We start from the raw sequence: 19,778 nt of genomic DNA on the forward strand, positions 1-19,778 counted from the left end.
GAACATTGTAAGAAGGGGCAACTTAAAACATAGTCTTACTGTATAGCGGATAAAGCACTATAGGCAGTGGTAACTGTAATTTGTTGACTGTGGTATTTTGAAACTATTAACATAAAAAGGAGAAGTATAAAAGCAAGTATTATAATTGAACCATTATAACAATGCTTACACTAAATTTGATAAAGAACATGACATATAAACCAATCAAAAGAAAGCAACAGAGATATAGCAGTTCACACTTTAAGATTTTCAACCAATTCCTTTCCTAAGACACTGAACACCAGCACAAATTTTGGACATCCACAAATCTGTTAACGTTACGGCCTCACTCGGCTTGAGACTGGAAAATCCCAACTGAGGTCAACGGACATTTCCATTGTCCACCCCTCGCCTGCTCCAATTCTGTGGCATGCGGGGTGGTAGAATATATCAGAATTGTTACATAATGTCAATCAAGAAAGTAGCACAATGTTATTAATCTATATACTATATCCTTCCCCTTGCTCAACCTTCAACTTGCTGCTTCCATCTCTTGAACTCTTGCTGTGAGCAAGCGCTTTGGAAATGAATGGCAAGAAGAAGAAACAGCAGTTTTGACTTACTGGGGCAAACAGAAGAGTCAGCAGTGAGTGGGAGGGTCGGGGGAGGCAGAGGCTGTGAACAGGCTGGTTAGCAAGAGAGAAAGGGTCAGGGAGCCACTCTTTAATGATGCCAATTGACTCATGTGCCTTATTTCAGACCCAACACAAAAGCTGACACTAGGAAAGATGTTTAGCATGCAAGAAACAATGCTTTTCACTATATACTAATACATGTGATGATAGTAAATCAAATCAAATCACCCACAAAGCTACCCACAAAGCAGATTGAAAGTTAAGCTCAGCTGGGTGACTTATCAGCTGACATACCACCTGGATTCTACCATCTTCAGTTCCAATCTGGCTCTCCTGAGCAGGCAGCAAAAGTACCCTCCTCACCAGGGTTGGCCTGTCGTTAAATATGCTGATTAAGGTTCAATAACATCATCAGGCCCCAAATGCAAATTTAACTTGGACCTGACTGGGGAAATAATTGTGGCTTTCCTGTCAGGTGGGGAAAACACATGGCGTCTATCTAGGTTTGTTTTTTGTTTAGTTTTCTTCTGGGGCCAGGAGATGCAGGAATGTCCCTAGTTGCCCATCTTTACTCCCAACTTTCCAAGATGTACCTTTTTTGGTGTTAACTACTGGCTGCATACCACCCAAACTTCATTCCCATAACAACCACCTACTACCCAACTCCATTCCCATAACAACCATCTACCACCCAAACTCCATTCCCATAGCAACCACATATTTTGTGATGTCAGTTGAACTCCTCAATTAGATTCAAACCAGGAATGCCTTATTCCCGGAGTACTTCCACTCTGACAATGATGTGCTCCCTCGGTTTAAAGCTATTGATAACTGAAGCGGGGCTCTGTAAACCTCTTTCTTCATTGTTCCATCAAACTCTGTCAGGGCAAGTGCAGGCAAACACACCTGGCCGTCCCATTGTATTGGGCAATGGGATTCTGTGTGAGAACCTCTCCGGCTACGTTGAGGGCATCCTGAAACCCATTGTACAAAGAACCTCCAGCTTTTGTTGCGACACTACAGACTTCCTACGGAAACTCAGCACACATGGAGCAGTTGAACCAGGGAGACTCCTCGTCACAATGGATGTCTCAGCGCTCTACACCAATATCCCCCACAACGATGGAATTGCTGCGACTGCCTCAGTACTCAATGCTGACAACTGCCAGTTTCCAGATGCAATTTTACAACTCATCCGCTTTATCCTGGACCACAATGTCTTCACCTTCAACAACCAGCTTTTCATCCAGACACACAGGACAGCCATGGGGACCAAATTCGCACCTCAATAGGCCAACATCTTCATGCACAGGTTCGAACAAGACTTCTTCACTGCACAGAATCTTCAACCGATGCTATACACTAGATACATCGATGACATTTTCTTCCTTTGGCTTCGTGGTGAACAATCACTGAAACAACTATATCAACAAGTTCCACCCCACCATCAGACTCACCATGGACTATTCCCCAGAATCGGTTGCATTCTTGGACACAAGCATTCCCATCAAGGACGGTCACCTCAGCACCTCACTGTACCGCAAGCCCACAGATAACCTCACAATGCTCCACTTCTCCAGCTTCCACCCTAAACATGTTAAAGAAGCCATCCCCTACGGACAAGCCCTCTGTATACACAGGATTTGCCCAGAAGAGGAGGATCGTGACAGACACCTCCAGACACTGAAAGATGCCCTCATAAGAACAGGATATGGCGCTTGATTCATTGATCGACAGTTCCGATGCGCCACAGCAAAAAACCGCACCGACCTCCTCAGAAGACAAACACAGGACACGGTGGACAGAGTACCCTTCGTCATCCGGTACTTCCCCAGAGCGGAGAAGCTACGACATCTTCTCCGGACTCTTCAACATGTCATTGATGAAGACGAACATCTTGCCAGGGCCATCCCCACACCCCCACTTCTTGCCTTCAGACAACCACACAACCTCAATCAGACCATTGTTCGCAGCAAACTACCCAGCCTTCAGGGGAACAGTGACCACAATACCACACAACCCTGCCACAGCAACCTCTGCAAGACATGCCGGATCATCGAGATGGATGACATCATCACACGTGAGAATACCATCCACCAGGTACACGGTAAATACTCTTGCAACTCGGCCAACGTTGTCTACCTGATACGTTGCAAGAAAGGATGTCCCGAAGCATGGTACATTGGGGAGACCATGTAGACGCTACGACAATGGATGAATGAACATCGCTCGACAATCACCAGCAAGACTGTTCCCTTCCTGTTGATGAACACTTCAGCGGTCACGGGCATTCAGCCTCTGACCTTCGGGTAAGCATTCTCCAAGGCGGCCTTCACAACACACAACAGCGCAGAGTCGCTGAGCAGAGACTGATAGCCAAGTTCCGCACACATGAGGACGGTCTCAACAGGGATCTTGGGTTCATGTCGCACTATCTGTAACCCCCGTGACTTGCCTGGGTTTGCAAAACCTCACTTACTGTACTGTCTGGAGACAATACACATCTCTTTAACCTGTGATCAGTGCTCCTTCCACTCACATTGTCGGCCACTTTAGGACTTGAACAGCAGGTTAGGTGTAAAGATTCGCATTCTAATCAGTAATCTGTAAACTGTCTGTGCTTTATATGCTCTGTCTGAGGCCAGAACTCTCCATTCACCTGAAGAAGAGCTTAACCTCGAAAGCTTGTGAGTTTACTATCAAATAAATCGGTTGGACTTAAACCTGGTGTTGTCAGACTTTTTACTGTGTTTACCCCAGTCCAATGCCGGCATATCCACATCAGGATAAGTACAGCACAGGCTAGATACAGAGTAAAGCTTCCTCTACACTATCCCATCAACAGTCCCAGGGTAGGTACAGCACGGGGTTAGATACAGAAATAAAGTTCTCTCTATACCAAGGCAGCCAACATTCTCAGGGCAGGGACAGAACATATTAGATACAGAGTAAAGTTCTGCCAACACAGTCTGATCAAACAGCCCCTGAGCAGGTACAGCATGGGGTTAGATGCATAGTGAAGCTCTCTGTACACCAACAACATTCACTATACAACCCTTGGGCCACTTGTCTCTTGTGACTGAAATGTGAGTCACAGCCACAGAAACAAGGGGAAAGACTGCTAATGGCAGTCTCTTTTGGTTTCTCTTTTTGTTCTCTTTTGTGCACAGTTCCTATTGTGTTTATCCTTTATAATCTATTTTGTACCTTACATACCAAGATACCTTCTTAAAGACAAACCAGAAGACAAAATGCTGGAAAGTCTCAGGCAGTCTGGCAGCATCTGTAAGGAGAGAAAAGAGCTGACGTTTCAAGTCCAGATGGACTCAAAGGCCCGATTTTACCATTTTCAATCTAAGTGCCAATTCTGGGTGTGGTACAGATCCGACTTAGAAATCCACTTTCAGGCGCCCCCATACGCTCTCAGCCATCTCCAGTCTGATTTGCGCTCTGGGCAGGGCTTAGCGCTGTTGGAACGATCAGAGTTCTGAACTGCGTACGCGCAGTTAGAAAATAATTAGAAACAGCGTACCCGTGTTAGATCACTCCCGAGCCACGCAAAGCGGCCCAGGAGTGAAAAGTGGGAGTGAGGGTGTATCTCGGGGGAGGCGGGGAGGGGAGAGGAGGGAGGTGGATAAGATGTACCTCAGCAGGGCGCGGATGGATCTCTGGTGGGGGGGAGGTCAGGGGCGTTCACTGCCACTCTGTGGGCATTTGGTGGGGAGGGGCAGGGGTGGCAATCGGTCTGGGTAGTGGCGGGGTGGATAAGGGGGCCAGTGATGTGTGTGGGTAGTGGGGGGGGGGGGGGGGGCACGTGGTGTGGATAAAGTACACACACACATTACTGCCACCCCCTTATCCAACTACCCAGACTGATTGTCACCCCTGCCCTCCTCCCCTCCCACCAATTGCCTACAGAGTGGCAGCACACTGCCCTGTCCCCCCCAAGATCCATCTCTGCCCCCCCACTAGAGATCCATCTGCCCCCCCAAGATCCATCAGCCTCCCCCACCAGAGATCCATCTGTCCCCCCCCATGATCCATCTGCCCCCCTGAGATCCATCTGCCCCCCCCGAGATCCATCAGCCCCCCCACCCGAGATCCATCTCCACCCCCGAGATCCATCTGCCCCCCTGAGATCCATCAGCCCCCCCGCATCAGAGATCCATCTGCCCCCCATGAGATCCATCTGCCCCCCTGAGATCCATCAGCACCCCCCCCCACCAGAGATCCATCTGCCCCCCACCAGAGATCATCTAGCCCGTCTCTCTCCATCCCCCCCCCCCCCGACAACGAACTTGCGTCACTCCCCCCATCAAAAGAATGGTCTGGCGTCACTCCCCCTCCCTTCCAGAAGAACACCAGACAATGATCAGCCCTCCCTCCCCCCCAACAGAGATCTATCTGACCCGCCTCCTCCTCCTCCCCCCTCCAACCAGACAATGAACTGACCTGCCTTCCCCCCCCCACTCCCACCACTGATCTGAGTCAGCTGCAAACACTGAACGCACTCTTCAGAGACTGGAGCACCCCACTCAGACTTCCATGCAGCAGGTCCCTAAAGAGCGGTTCCGGATTGGTAAACGTGGTGGTAAAGGGGAAATGCCGATAGAGTTGGGACGGCGGTTCATTAATTCAATTTAAATGCATGCAAATGCATTTAAATAGTCGTTGCACCCGATTTGGGGAACGGAACGGATCCTTGCCATTCATGGGTCTCGGTAAAGTGGTGATCTGCGCGGACCTGGGTTCAGATTGCGATAAAGGCCTCACGTCTGATTTTGTTGGTAAAATTGGACCCAAAAGGTCAGCTCTTTTGTCTCCTGACAGATGCTGCCAGACTTGCTGAAATTTTCCAGCATTTTCTCTTCTGCTTTCAGATTCCAGCATCCACAGTAATTTGCTTTTTACTTTCTTGAAGAGAAAAATTGCAAAGAATTCATAAATATTCTTTATATTCTACTTGTATCCAATTAAAATTTTCCAATATCCTAATTTTCCTTCACTAATTTTCTCATGGATACCACTGATCTCGATTAATAACTGACACAAGATCTGAAGATGTTCTATTTTGGCAGCATATATATTTTTGGCTGTTCATATCATTTACTTGGGACAGTGGGTGAAACTTTGCTCTTATTTTTATACCTGAACTTTTTAAACCTTGGCCCAAAATGTGACAATCTCAGTTTCTTAATATGATAAGATCAGTACTGATCGCACGAAGATAGTGGAGCGGTGTCACGAGTCCTTCACTTGCATTACCATGACATCTCGCACAATTCAGCTTGTCTCTTCTAGCCACAGGCTCAAAATAATCTATATTCCAATGACAAGAACTTCCAATATATTGAGACAATCTTCATGAAGTGACGTAAATAAACTGATGTGAAATGAATCATAACAACAATGGAGCCATCAGTAAGATTTCTGTTAAAGATTATTGTGCTTTCTCCTCTAACTAATCAGAAGGGCTATCTTAGATAAAGTATTATTCAGCAATAAAAAAATGAATCATCATGTGCTTGTCTATATAGATTCACAGTTTAATATTAGTTTATAGATTTGCAGCTTAATGTTCATTGTTTGGAAGTTTAACACAAATGATTAGTAAAAACTGATCTTATCTACAGAAACAAAATCATGGCACGTGAGAACCACATCTCTAGTATGTAGAGATTTACAGACTCAAAATGTGAATTTTGTTTTTCTCTCAGCAGATGCTGCCAGACTTGCTGAGTCTTTCCAGCACTTTCTGGTTTTATTTTACATGTCCATAAAAGGTATGAAGACAATTACATAACTTAGTTCTAAATGGTTATCTTTTATACTTGTGTATAAAAATAATCAAAACACAAAAACTTTCCAGGCTAAATTATGACAGCAGTGGACTACATAGGTGGGGGAATTGAAATTTTCGACAAGAAACCTGGAAGTTTTATCTCCACTGTGTGATAGATTTGGTTTGACAGGTTCCGTGTCCAGAAGTACATGGGATGAATACATGGGATTGAGGGTTTTAGATAGGCCTGGAAGGTAGGGATATGATCAGCACAACTTGTGGGCCGAAGGGCCTGTTTGTGCTGTAGTGCTCTATGTTCTATGTTCCAAGTCAGTCTGACTGAAATGCTTGGCTTTCAATTGGACAGGAAGTTTTGGAGCAGCTATAGCTGCAGGTAAGTTACTTGTTTCTACTTATGGGAGAATTAGGAGGGGATGGGTCCGATCCCTGACCCAAAGATGACCAAAGGGGAAGGGTGGCCTGTTGAGGAGCAAACTGGCATTATCTCCTCCTTCAGTTGTCAAATTTCTCGAGGCAGGTTGGGTGCCCACCCCTTGTTCTGGTCAGATTTGATATTTTTAATAATTTATCTTCACACCACCAAAAGTACTCTTCTCTAAACTACATTTAATTTATGGGCTCCTGCCATGAAATCTCAGTTGGTGCAATCACTGAGTAGATTTTGCATGTTCTCCCCACGCTTGCATGGGTTTCCTTCTGATGCAGCACGGTGATACAGTGGATAGCACTGCTGCCTCACAGCGCCAGAGATTCTGGTTCAATTCCGGCCTCGGGTGACTATGTGGAGTTTGCATGGTCTCCCTGTGTCTGCGTGGGCTCCTTTGGATGCTCCAGTTTCCTCTTATGGTCCAAAGATGTGAAGATTAGGTGGATTGGCTGTGTTAAATTGCCCCTTAGTGTCCAAGGATGTGTGGGTTGGGTGGATTGGCTGTGGTGAGGTTGTGGAGATGGGGCAAGGGGAGGGCCTGGTTTGAATGCTCTTTCAGAGGGTCGGTGTGGACTTGATGGGCTGGTGGCCTTCTTTAGCACTTTGGGTATTCTATGATTCGTCACCTTCTACAAAGCTTAAGTCCTTACACTGATTACAAGACAAATGGCTGCTTTGGGTTTCTTCACCACATTTCATTTGACCCACCTTCGTTCCCGCAGCAGTGAACTGTAAACAGGCAGGAAACCCATCTGTATCTCAATCACTGTACTGCATGGGTACAGTTGTAACAACAGTCAAGAAGCTTAATAACATTCATGAAGAGTAGTTCACTTGATTGACACTCCTGCCACTGTAATCAAGATCCACTACGTCTATCGCCAGAGCACTGCAGCTACAATGTGAACAAGAAGCATTGAATGAATTGCTTCATATCCCCTATAATTTCCCCTATGAAATTTATCACTGAGATAAACAGTAACAAGTGGTACTTGTATTTAATGTAGAAAAACATTACAAGGCACTTCATGAGGTGTCATCAAAAATAAATGGATGCCAAGTCACAGGGAAGATATTAGGAAGGGTAACCAAAAATGTAAGTCATAGAAATGGATTTTGAGCATATTAAAAGAGAGCTGGGGAGCTCAGTGAGTGAAATCCAAAGAGAAGTCATGGCTGACTGCTAATGGGAGGGGAGATAAATAGAACACAAAAGGCAGGGGATTTTAAAGTAAGGCAGATGGTATCGAGCTGGAAGACACTACAGGTATGAAGAGAAATGAATTATGCAGAGACATTGCACTGAGCACCTTGTAATACTGGTCACCATGCCCTGCCAACGTGCAACAAATTCACTGTGACTCAACTTCTTTGCTTCTACCTCATTCCAAGGATCAGATATGGATCCTAGTGGCAGATCAAAAATGCATTTTGTTGGTTACTGATGCCCTCTTTCACGGAGGCAGACAGTACATTCCTTTAATGATGGAATTGGTCTCGCAGGACAAAAGCATTCGGCTTTGCCTCAATTGCTGAATTCCACCAGGTACAGATGATGGACATCAGTTGCATCCATGTAGCTAACAAGGCACCCAGTGACCTACCAGAGAGGTCCTTCAATGAGAAGAGTTTCATTTACTCACAGTCCACCTGGTCTGCTACCCCAACAGGAGTTTCCTCCATGTGTCAGCTCACATTCTTGGCAGTTGTCATGACTCCTCTACCAATCAGATTTGCTTCAGATCTTCACCCCAACTCCAAAGTGTGTGGAGGGATCCTAAGGAACAAGAGAAGCCACTTGAAGAGGTGATTATTGGCTGAAGCCCCAAACAGAGGCACAGAGATGATGCAACCAATGCCATCTGCTCAGTAAGATAACCATTGAGCAGGCAATCAGACTGGAATTCTCTGGTGCTGCTGCCGTGAACAGAGTTTTGACTCGGTGTCAAAATCTACATTCTCACTGGCAGTGGGGAGGTCATGATGAGATTGGAGAAACCCATCCCTGATTCCAGTGCCTGGACTATATGGATAGTTCCCCCTGAAACCTTCGGCAAGGGTGTCAGTCATTGTAATAGCCTGCTATGCTCTCCATAACACTGCCTGCAAGAAGGTATGGCCCAAGTGGAAATTGAGGCCTGGGTAGGAGACAGCTTATCAGGCCAGGAGATAAGAGAGGGGGAGGAGGAATCAGAGGCAGTAACAGAGAGCTGCTCCGCTTGTGCAATGAGGTAGTCTCGTCTTGAAACTCTCTGGGAAAAGGATCACCAGATTGGCATCAATGAAGCGAGGGGCTGCCTGGTCCCGGATGCTAGGCCTCTGGCTGCCCTGTGACATTTTGCTTCCCCCTGGTACAGCGGAAGGCTTGACACAATCAGCAAATTTCTCCCTTAGGACAACCAGCAGCCTCAGTGATGGCATTTTCACTTCATCTCCATCATAACACTTCATCCGAATCACCTTCATTCCTACCCTGGCAGGCTTGAAGTGGAAACAGGTATTCATATCAACTCAGGGCTCATCCCAGTGAAAATCCTTACTTTAATTGGTTTCCCACTGGGCTTCTGACCCTAAAACAGAGCCGGCTCCTATTTCCCACCTCCCAGAAGGAAAGAAAACAGTAAACTGGAGAAATAGGAATACTAGTGCAAACTGTTTTTTCCCTTCTGGACTCCATTATGTTAATTTATCTAAGGGGAGGCAATGGTGAGGTGTATTGTCCCTAATGTCACTGGACTAGTAATCCAGAGACCCCCAGGGTAATGCTCCGGGGACCATGTTTGAATCCCACCATTGCAGATGGTAAAATTTAAATACAGTAAAAAAATCTGGAATGATGGCCATGAAACCATTGTTGGTTGTCATAAAACCCATCTGGTTCACTAATGTCCTTTAGGGAAAGAAATCTACCATCCTCACCTGGTCTGGTGACTCTAGATCCACACTGGGTTGACTCTTAAATGTCCTCTGAAATTGCCTGGCAAACCACTAGAACTTAAGGACAATTAGGAATGGGCAATAAATGCTGGAAAGTTTTGCCACATCTGACAGTGGAGGTGTGCACTTTCTTTTGCTGAAGCAGTTCATGTGTAACAGATTTTACACCAGAACATTGCCACTTCTGAATTTTCTTATCATTTCGCACCACTTCAGATGTGTTGCTGCCAAAATGCTACTTAGCTCATTGATATAGTCCCAATTCATGCAAAAAATGAAGAATTTGAGTGGGATTTTCCGAACGTGATCACCCCAAAACCAGAAAATCTCACCCAAGGTCAATGGACCTTTCCATAGTCTGCCCTTTCCCCATTACAATGCCCATGATGTGTGGAATGGGAAAATTTACCCCTTTGAGATACCTGCATTTATGCCAGTTCTGCACACTAAGGTGAAACAGGACTCAAAGTCAGCTGTTCCGTTGTTTAATAACCAATTTTTTAAAACAATCTTCTTTATTTCTCAGACTGAGACTTTCAGTGTATTTTCCACAGCTGATGAACTTTCATGTCGTCAGATTTTTTACACTAAAAAAACTAATGCACCCAAAACTCAATTTTCTTAAATATGCTATGCTTAAACTGCACACATGATGACTTGATGCCATCAAACTTCAATTTTTATAGGAAGGCAAAACAGGAATGAAAGAATTCCAGAATTTACACAGGTCCCAACTGCCTACATTGGGTACCACTTGTTTTATGCCGGATTTACTATTTGGGCCTATGTTTCAGCCTAAATTGGCACAGAGACTAATGTAAATTTTGGCATTGTTTTGGCTAAAGTCAGATCAAGAAAATTGCTTTGTTGCTATGTTGCAATTCCCAGAAGATCCCACCAGTTGGAAATGCTGGAAATTCCAGCAACTGTTTCAGGTCTGTGACCTTAAAACAGAACTGCCAAAAGTTAGAAATATAAAAGGCCTTGAGCAAAAAGAAGTGTGGGGGGAAGTTGGGGACAAAACAAAATGGAAGGTTTGTGCTGGGTGGGTAGATTAAATGACAAAAGGATTCATGGTATATGGCTAAAGGGAATGGCAACTGGGCAAGAAAGGAAACAAAATATGCATCTGAAGGAGGTGTGAATGGTAGTAACATGAAGAGTCGCCATTCAAAGCCAAGGAAAGGACAAATAAAGAAACCGGAAGAAAAACAGGAAACAAAATGGGACAGAGATTACAATCTAAAATTATTGAAACACAATGTTGAATCCAGAAAGCTGTAAAATGCTCATTTGAAAGGTGATCTAGCTGTTGTTTCTTCGAGCTTGCATGGAACACCTCAGGAGGCTGAAGTCAGACAGAGTGAGAACAAGGTGGAGAACTTGCATTAATGGATGGTGGAAAATGATAGGCCAACTGGGAGTACTTATCCAGTATTAAATTTCAGACAAGCAGTTTGACAATATAGAGACAGCAGAGTGGTCAAGAGAGATGATGTTAAAGTAGAGCTGAGGTCGCCAGCATATATGTGGAACCAGCTGAAATTGTGCTTTCAGATAATGTTTCCAAAGAGCAGCATGTGAATGAGATATTTTCTGGCCTTCCCATGGCGTATTTCTCAAGGCAGGAGGAGGCACACCACTCACTGGTAGTGGAATCTTCTGGTCCTGCTGCTATCAATGGGATCTCCCATTGGCTGCACCCTATGCTGCTGGGAAACCCATGGCAGGAGTGCGTTGCTGGTTCCAGCCATAGTCTCAGTGGCCATGGAGAGGATTGGAATTGACAGCTAGGAAATTAATTTTAAATTTACAATGAGTCAAATTCCTTCATGTGCAGTAGATCTGGATCCTCATATTGCTGTTTACTGGTAATAATGAATAGAGAAGAAATGGCTGCATCAATACTGACTGGCATGGAAAGTCTACTACTGTGTTACATGAAGTACAGAGTACAAGATAGCAGAATAACAGATTGCAACATGAAACAGCATTGAGAAATAAATTCTGCACAAGACACACTATAAACATTGCTCCTGTTTCTTTTAAATCAGCCATCAATGTTACAAACTGTACATGCAGCATAGTACAGAAGAATAAAAAGGAAATTAGTTGGAGTTTCATGTGTCTTCCCTATTTGAAAGGCAACAAAAGCAGAAGTGGCAGTGATCTGCACCTCACTCCAGATGCAGCTTAACAAGATAACACAAGGTAGTGCTTGAGAAGGTGGAGATTGACACTGTTCTAGGTACAGCTGGGCAAGCAGTAATGAGTCTCACACCTTTCAGCATTGTGAAAGCTTACGCTTGAATGATTGTTTATTTGCATAAAGCTAAATTTGTACAATGTATATATAAACAAAATAGATAACTAGGAAATGATGGGGGAGGGAGAAATGTTTATTTCTTGCAACAGATTTGTCTAAATGTTGAATTTGGCACATTTTACTTTGTGTTAAATCTGTCATTTAGGTTGGTACAAAAATAGTTTTTTCTCCTGTCACTATCTCCTGCCACTATTTCATGGACTTCGAATCTTTCTCTGCGCTTTAGCATCTATTATTTTTGTGAAACACTGAAGGTGCAAATCCATTTCTAAATGATCATGAACCACATTAAATAACCTATTATAGGTTAAATCTGTCGGGTAAGGTCTATATCTGTACTGCGAAAATGAAGTCTGTCACCTTGGACCTCTTATGTTTATGATTCAAGCTCAAATTGCTGTTTTTTTTAAATTAAATACAGGAAATAACCGAAGAATGAGTCATGCAAAATAACTATAAAGCACACCCATTACGGTCTGAAGAAACAAAATGGTTCTAATATAAGCTGCCTGCTTCTATTCTGTATGAAGGCATTCCCTTCGTATTATAGTTAGAAGGAGGTGAAGCAGAGTAGCAGGTCTGCGCAGGGGCAAGTGCTGGGGAAAGAAAGGTCAAGGACAAGTAGATCCTGCTACCCTTGTTTGAAATAATAAATAAGCTGACTCACCAGAGGGGAATCATTAAAAATAATTTGCACAAGCTTTCTGTTCAGCAAACTCTTTTGATACAACATTTCCTTCAGTGATTATCACTGCGGACATGTTCCTGCCATATGGATAGGAGCTGGGCTGGGAGGCTTCCCAATACCTGAGTGGTTAATTAAGAGCTGTTGCTGGGCCACAAGAAGCAGGTTTTAAATCCCTCTACACTATCCTACAATGAGTAGCTTTTTGCAGGCTAAGTCACAAGGGACAGTCAGAAGCGCAGGGTAATTATTTGAGATAACATACAGCTGAAGTGGGGGGATTGTGCATTTGAAAGGAGGTGATGGTAGAGAAAAAACTCTATAGTAAAAAGGTCAACATTTCTTATTTTTTAGCACACTGTTGACAGTCTGTAATGTCTTTTTGGAATGAAAGACAATGTTACCAGTTTTATGAATATCTCATTTTGAATTCGACTTTGCAATTCTAAGTGTGTGGCTGCCAAACCAATCTGAATAAGCTATTCTTACCTGTCAGAGTATGCTGTTATGACTTTGATCGCCACTGTTGGAAAATAGTAGGGCTTTCTCCAATAATCAGTGAGGAAAAAAAATACACACGCACACAGTAAAAACCTTGATATAATATGGGAAGATGCGTCCTGTCTGTATAACATTTCAGACTTGTGTAAGTCAAAAACCTTCAGCACCTTCAGAGGAGAAAAGAAATTATCACCAAGGGTGATGAGACCTATCTTCCTAGCAATCCCGAACCTAATTCAATATCAGTCAGTTCAATGACAAAAGCAGGGCCATCAATGCAGGAGGAGGGCTGTGGGTTATGGGTTAGAATAAAGGTGGGCAGATGTCTGATAATGAGACTGAGACATGCAGATGCTAATATCACTGTTCAGCAGAGCAGGATTGGCTTTGTTAAGCTGACCCAGGTAGCAGCTGTGGACTGTCAGGTTTTTGGAATGCTAGTTTCTCTTAATTCTCATTTAAGATCAGATTTGTATGCTGTCTGTCAGTGAACCTTCCACACAGGGAACTGAACCCCAGAGTTATCAGTTTCATTTGGACATAACTAGATGTCAAAAGAAGTTTAAGTTGTTTGAGGAGCCACTGTGCGCCCCTCACACTGATTGATGCTTCCATTCTCAAAGGCTCTGATGCTAATGATTCCTCTGTATTCTCTGCAGTATTATAATAACTGATTTGATTTTAAAGCACAGGCAAAGGGGAATCTTCTATTATATTTAGCAATTGTGCTAATCCCCTGCACTGCCTTGGTGTGGTGCTATCCTTGTTTGGTGCTAAGCTGTGTTCTATTCTGTTGGTACTTACGTAATAAGAAATAACAGTGAAGAACACAGTCTAATCCACTGTCTTGGGGCTGATAAGTGTTTGTGACGTTATTTGGTACTTTATTTTTTAAACATTGCATAGTTTCTCCACTCTGTTAGTTTTGCATCATTCTGTGACAGAGAGGAGAGGCAAGATGCCATTCTCACAGAATTATGACAATACTGCTCTTGAGTGACAAAAGGAGTCGACAATGATATCAAGCGCCACATTTATCACCAATAACTTGTTCACCAATTTCCAGTCTGGGTTCAGCCAGGAACACTCAGCTCCCAATATCCAGCCTTAGTCTAAACATGGGCAAAAGAGCTCCAAGGGAATTGACATCAAGGCATCATTTCACTAAATGTAGTATCAATGTATCTTGCAAATATAGGTAAATTGAAAGTCAGAGGGAAAGTTTGGAGTCATACCCAGCAAAGGGAGGTTGTTGTGTGTGTCAGGAGCTAAACATCTCAGTCGCAGGACATCACTGCAGGAGCTCCTCAGAGCAGTGCCCTAATTCCAAACATCTTCAGCTGCTTCATCAACGACCTTCCCTCCATTATAAGTTCAGAACTGAAGATGCCTATTGACGATTTTGTGGATTCAGTTCCAGTCTCAACTCCTCACATAACTAAGTAATCCATGCATGCATATAGTAAGATCTGGAAAAACATTCACGTTTGGACTGATAAGTGTCATGCAATGTGCTCACTAAGCATGGGTATGTGCAATCACACAACAGTCTCCAAACTGCCATGCAAGCCTTGTTTCATGTTAAAATACCACACATTGAAAAAGGACAGCTGTGCACATAAAGAATATTTTACAAGGACCATTGGTGGCAAGTAATATTCACAATACACAAGTACCAGACAATGATCACCATCAACAGGAAGAGCGTCTAACCATCGTCCTTTGACGTACAATGGCATTATCATCATTGAATCTTCCACCATCAACACCCTGAGGGTCACTATCAATCACAAATGTAACTGAACCAGCCAAGTGAGTACAATAGACAAGAGCAGATAAAAGGCTGCAAATTCTGTGATGTGTAATCATTTCCTAACTCCCCAAAGCCTTTCCATTATCTATAAGGCACAGGTTAGTAGTGTGATGAAATACTGTCCATTGTCCTGGATGAATGCAGTGCCAACAATGCTCAAGAAGCCCCAAGACAAAAGCAGTCCACCTGATTGACATCCCATCCACCATCTGAAACATTCACTTCCTCCACTACTGGCACATCATGACTGCAATGTGTACCAACTATAAAGTATACGACAGCAACTTGCCAATGCTTTTATGACAACATCCACTAGCACCGCCCCCCCCCCCCCCCCACTGCCCCGCTCAAAATGACCTCGCCCAAGTGGAAAGGCAAGAGCTGCAGCCACATAGGAACCCCACTGCCTGCAAGTACCCTGCTAAGTAACACATCACTCTTGCTTGGAAATGTATTATCATTCCTTCACTGTTACTGGGTCAGAATCCTAGAGCTTCCTTCCTAACAGCACTGTGGGTGTACCTACACTTCAAGGACTGCACTGGTCCTAGAGGATAGCTTATTACCTACCTTCTGAAGAACAATTAGAGATTGGCAATACTGGTCTTATCAGCCATGTTCACCTCCTATGAATGAATATTAAAAAAGTTAACTGCTAAAGGGTGTAAAAATGCATCCTGGTTTGATTCATTCTGATTTTTCTCTCCTGGGAAAGCAGATTGTTTCAATATATGACACTTCTCATACATGGGTCGACTGAGAGCATGAAAATTAGTGATGCGAGATCATGTAGCAGTGAATCTCCACTCAATCTATCAGCAGCCTTTTCATGTATTGACTTCTTGCACAATGAGGCTGCCGGGTGTTGGGACTCTCTTTATTAAGACCTTTTTATGGAGGTTTTGAAACCTGGTGCCATAAGATTTCTGTGTGCAAAAACAAATCCCTGCCCAGCCAGCAAAAGTTCCAAAATGGCAGAAGGGATTTTGTTTATAAGTCAGAGAAGACCCAGGAGAGCTGTACAGTCCCAAAGGATCTGCAGAGAGTGAATTTGTATTATTGACTAATCTGACACTTGCTGTTAGCATAGATTTAGATTCAATAAGCAGATGTTGTTTGACCTCTATGAGGAGTTAAAAGAGAAGCTGTAGTGTTAGTCTCCCATAAATTATGCCCTCCCAGCTAGTGAAAGTAAAACATTATTATTTTTCATGGCCAAACTGGTGGCATAATTGGCATCTAATATGGTCCTTCTATATTCACCATCTGACTTCAGGGTCGCATTTTGGGGAGAAAAACAAACTTTAACTGTAATTTCTGTAATGGTTAGGAACATACAAACATAAGTAGCCAATCAGCCCCTTGAATTTGATCTGCCATTCAGTTAGATCATGGCTGATCTGTACTTTAATTCCAATTACCTATTTTAGCTGCATATTGTTTTATACTCCTACCACACAAAAATCTCCTACACCGATTGGAATGAGAGGGGAGGATTAGGTTTTTATTATTCATTCACAGGATGTGGACATCACAGGCAAGGCCAGCATTTATTGCCCATTACGAGTTGCCCTTGGGAAAATGGTGACGAGGCTCTTAATTAAACTGCTGCAGTCTGTGCAGCGAAGGTACTCCCATCGTGCTGTTAGATTGGGAGCTCCAGGATTCTGACTGGGCAACAAGGAAAGAACAGTGAAATAGTTCAACATCAGAATGGTGCCATTCAACCTGGAAACAAGGTGGTTATTGAAGAAGGGCAGCAATGATGTCATGATCAATGTTTACCCCTCAACGAGTACCACAAAAACAGCTTAACTGTTCATTTGTCTCATTATTATTTGTGGAACCAGCTTTTCCAAGAGGGTCACCATATTTTCCTGTATTACAATGTGGGGGGGTGGGGGGCGGGCTGCAAGTTTGAGTTTGGTGGCATCAGCATAATATGGAAGGTGATCCTATATTTCCGAATATTGTCCCAAAGAGGAGGTGTGCTGATGGTGAAGAAGAAGGACCAAAGAAAGATCCAAAGATCCATTAGAAATAACAACTCAGACAAAGGAGGATAGACTATTGGCAATAATACAGTGCTTATATTGAGTCAGATCAGAACTAAATCAGAGAGATCAATGCCCCGAAGGTACACAGCACAGCAGAGGGACTAGATAAAAATGAGTGTTGAAGTGTCAAATGCAGCAGAGGATTATTAGAAGTCATGGTCATAAATGCACAAGAAACTGGACTGAATTTTACACAGATTTGATAGAGGCATATAAGATTTTGTTGGGTATAGATAGAGTGAACACAAGCAGGCTTTTCCACTGAGGCTAGGGGAGAAAAAAACCAGAGGGCATGGGTTAAGGGTGAAAGGAGAAAAGTTTAAAGGGAATATTAGGGGGGGCTTCTTCATGCAGAGAGTGGTGGGAGTGTGGAATGAGCCGTCAGATAAAGTGGTAAATGCTTTTAACATTTAAGAAAAACTTGGACGGGTTCATTGATGAGAGGGACGTGGGGGGATATGGTCCAAGTGCAGGTCAGTGGGACTGGGCAAAAAATGGTTCAGCACAGACAAGAAGGGCCAAAAGGCCTGTTTCTGAGCTGTAATTTTCTATGGGTGGAGAGGATGGTGGTGAAGTCGCTGCTTCACGTCCTCCAGTGTAAAAGTCAGAGACGAGTCCATTTTTTAATGGATGTTGGACTTTTGATTGGCTTGAGGCAGGCCTTCCACTCTATTGGAGAAGTTTCCTCTTTTGAGGCTTTGACAAAGGGTCATCTGGACTCGGAACATCAGTTCTTTTCTTTCCTTACAGATGCTACCACACCTGCTGAAATTTTCCAACATTTTCTTTTTTGGTTTCAGATTCCAGCATCAGCAGTAATTTGCTCTTTCCTTCCTTCTGAGAGCTTCTGAGAAATCAAATGGTTGGCAGTTCCCTTATCTAGTCAGCACCATCAAGAGTGGTGGCCACTGTTGGACTACAGGCAGTCCCTTGGAAAGAAAGGGCCAGGATGAAGGTAAGCTCCAGGGCCAGGCTGGCAGACACAAGTAAGTGGGTTGCTGGATTGACAGCGCTGGGAGGGAGAGGGGAGACACAAGAGATGGGGTTATACAATGGGGCCCATATAGGAGGCAAGTTCTGAAGTCGCCACGATGTTACCAGGTTTTATTAGGTGGCCCGGATACTTTAAACTGGCCTCCTCTGCTAAAGTTAAAATCCCAATGGCGGTGGGATGAGATCTTTAAATGATCAATAATTGATCCATGGATGGGTGAGAGAGAACACAGTAAGAAGTCTCACAATATCAGGTTAAAGTCCAACCAGTTTATTTAATAGTAAACCCACAAGCTTTTGGAAATGCTGTTCCTTCGTCAGGTATGTGGAAAGTTCCAGGACTTTAACCTGGTGTTGAGAGACTTACTGTGTTTACCCCAGTCTGACGCCAGCATCTCCACATTATGGTGAGGGGGGGCAGGTTAGAGGCATTGTGCCACTGGCATGATCCCATGGTTGGTGGATGGAAGGTGTAAAATTCAGCACATTTCTTGTGAATTTGACCATTACAGTTTTGGGAAAATAAGTAGAACAGACGGATGCAAATCATAGAATGTTTGGAGCAAAGTCACAAGGCAATATCACATTGAGGGGTTTAGAGAGGAAGCACAGGTTCAAGATAGGGCAATACTGAGAGTGAAGTTGTTTAGGGCGGGGTTCTTGAAGATAGTAACAACGACAACTTTGAAAGAGGTGTGGATGGGGCAAAACAAGAAACACAGGCTGATGAGGTTGGTAAGCATGGGGAGATGATATCTGGCTAGTCAGGATTTTAGTGATCTGTGAGCTGAAGGAAAATGGTGCTGCAAATATTGGGAAGGATGAGAGAATGATTGAGTTCAGGGAAAAAGAGGGAGTGGGGATGTTCAGTGGCAGCCAAAGAAAACAAACATTGTCAATTTGCTGTCTTCATTTGCACATCCAGTAAAATCCATGAGTTGATCACATTTTGAGTTCAAGGTTTTGGTGGGGATGAAGGGGTAGGGAAGACAGGTCTGTGAAGGTGGTTTGCAGCATTGAAAAGGTGGTTTCTTTTCTCCAGGCTGATTTCAAGTAGTCAACAATTTTGGTCAAGGAGTATGAACAGCTGGACAACTCGAGATATTCCAGCTGAAATCATACACTGTTTCAGTGTAGCTTTATTCACATTTTATAATATTACATCTTCCACTGGTTATATTGGAGAGAAACTAATAACAAAGTGCATACAGTGTGGACAGTGGGCACAAATGTGATAGTATTTTGAAAAAGCAGATTAAATTAGGCTTTAAATGATTTAAATTGTGCAATGGTTGGGTATTTGAAAATTGATTGGAATTGATTCAGAATCATGTTTGTGTTCTGAATTCTACTTGACTCTTGCACAAGGAATGCATTATTCAGGGTAGGGATGTATGTTTGTGAGAAATAGGGAACCATGCATGGTAGGTTTAAAAAAATGTAATTATTCTGTCTCTTTCACAATCTATGAAAAACCCAACAGAGTTCACTATGTCATTGTATTTGGCACTGTTACATTTGGGCTGATTTATTTGTTGTTCTGTGTTTGCAAATAAAGTGGACCTACTTCTGGACAATTGTTGAATGCAAGGAGTGGCATCCCATTGGAAACCCTGAATGAA

The 19,778-nt window shown here is 43.5% G+C and overlaps 1 long non-coding RNA gene across 4 annotated transcripts in view; it reads right to left on the bottom strand.

The window, feature by feature from the left end:
• LOC145341938 (uncharacterized) overlaps positions 1-19,778 on the bottom strand; it is a 77,390-nt gene that overhangs the window by 32,200 nt on the left and 25,412 nt on the right. For 3 of the 4 annotated variants that reach the window (XR_013886473.1, XR_013886472.1, XR_013886470.1), the window contains exon 4: positions 8,488-8,621. The exons of the other annotated variant lie outside the window; for it this stretch is intronic. This is a non-coding gene — a long non-coding RNA (uncharacterized LOC145341938). The remainder of the gene's footprint in view (positions 1-8,487; positions 8,622-19,778) is intronic. 4 annotated transcript variants of the gene reach the window in all.

This window comes from Carcharhinus amblyrhynchos, chromosome 4 (assembly GCF_965287045.1).
Source record: "Carcharhinus amblyrhynchos chromosome 4, sCarAmb.v2.hapA, whole genome shotgun sequence".
In the NCBI taxonomy this organism is placed as follows: domain Eukaryota; kingdom Metazoa; phylum Chordata; class Chondrichthyes; order Carcharhiniformes; family Carcharhinidae; genus Carcharhinus; species Carcharhinus amblyrhynchos.